Here is a 1,836-nt window from a genome sequence, read left to right as displayed (position 1 = left end):
TGCATGCTTTGATATGGTGTGATGTTTAATTAAAAATTAGTTTTTTAAGTCAAAAATTTGGGTTTATCCTTGTTTAAAATTAAATAAATTAAAGTTTGAAAAAGCTTTACTTTAAAAAAATATGTTAAATAGTGCCTAAAAAGTCCCATTTTGATTAGAGAAATAGATTTGTGGTTCATATAGGGATGTGGCACAAGGTTTTACGATTTAAGAATGTGAGGTACTTCCAGTAGTATTTTAGTAATGAATAATTGTAAAACTCCACTTGTGTTTATTCTGCCAGAAATCACGCACCTAACAATAAATATTCACACATTTTGTGACTTTTCACAAATTCCTTTGTCTGAACACCTTTTGGACTTGAGGATCATCTACACTGGATGCAAGAGGTCAAGCTCTCTTCTCTCTGTGCAGAGATCTCTGTGGATCTGGATGTAAAACGGTCCCTTCCAGCTGTCTGTGGTTGTTCCACAAATAGGAATAGAAGAGTCAAAAGCATGCTCTCCTTTGCCACCAAGGCACTATCAGTTTAATATATCCTGGGAATTGTTTTCTGATCACTTGTTGTGTGCTAGAGCATCAAGACCCATATCACACTAATAGTACTCATAAAAAGTACTTTTACACCTTCCAGTTTACCTGCCTAATCTACCTTAGGGTGACCTCACCTGTCCACTATCAGGGGGAAGATCTTGTTGAGTTGCACAGAAAGAACCCAGGTGGGTACCCCAGCTACCCTGTTCACTACGGTACCTATCTTATATCTGAGAAACTCTTCAATACAATTTGCAAGTTGCGTTTTTCTATACATTCCTAAGAATTAAGAAATCTTCCATATATGAAATACTATTACAACAGAATTGCCATGAATTCCAATGTAAGGAGAAAGCATGATATTGCCTGTGACCAAGCCCTTTTTAAATATGACTACATATCTCAGAAATGTCTGATACCAGGGATGAATAGGTACATGAAGGTAAGCATTCTTCATGTCTAAGGAAATCATAAACACCTTTTTTTGAAGAATGTTTCTCACAGAATAGATTATCTTCATTTGTAACATTTTTTTTGAATTCCAAATAACTGTTCCCTAAACTTTAATTTTCACAGCAGGTTTTAGTTCCAGAATTATGTGGGAATAGAAACCATAAAAGAACTAATCCATTGGAACTCTGGTAATACACTTTTGGCTGTAGTGGTGTTGACCATCTATTTCATTGTCATTGATTTCTCATGGTTGCCAGATAAAGTATAGTTGGTAGTGGAAATAAGGGAATGCCACTGGTAATATAAATTAGATGTTAAAATAAAATAGGTTGTTTATCATTGTTTGACACGTAGGGCTCTCCATGTTTTTTGAATTCTATCAGTAAACAAACAAACAGACAAACATGGCATCAGAAGCATTAATCAGAACTAAACTCTACAACATAAAAATTGGCAACCGGACAGTTCCTTTACTGCAGAAGGGACAGGCAATGTCCCTTCCACAATAAAATAACTTTACCTGCCTAATTGTAATTTTTAAATACACTCACCTGTCCCCATACCATCTCCTCCTCCTGGTTAAGATTGGTTGCCATCCTGATTTAATGGGTTGTGATAATGTAATTCTTGCACAAACCCGCAAAGGTTCATTCAGTCCCAGCAGAAGAGGATCGGTTAGGCAGGTATGTTTTATTGCAGAAGGGACATTGTCACTTTCCACAATAAAAAGACCTGCCTGATTGCTAATTTTTAAGCAGCACTTTAGTTCTGCTTTAAAGAGGGCCTATAACACTTATAGCACTTGTAGATTTGTCTATGTCTAACTGAAGTGCAACTAAACCTAGGTAA

This window comes from Pyxicephalus adspersus, chromosome 3, assembly GCF_032062135.1.
Source record: "Pyxicephalus adspersus chromosome 3, UCB_Pads_2.0, whole genome shotgun sequence".
Lineage (NCBI taxonomy): Eukaryota > Metazoa > Chordata > Amphibia > Anura > Pyxicephalidae > Pyxicephalus > Pyxicephalus adspersus.
Note: the sequence above shows the minus strand (reverse complement) of the source record.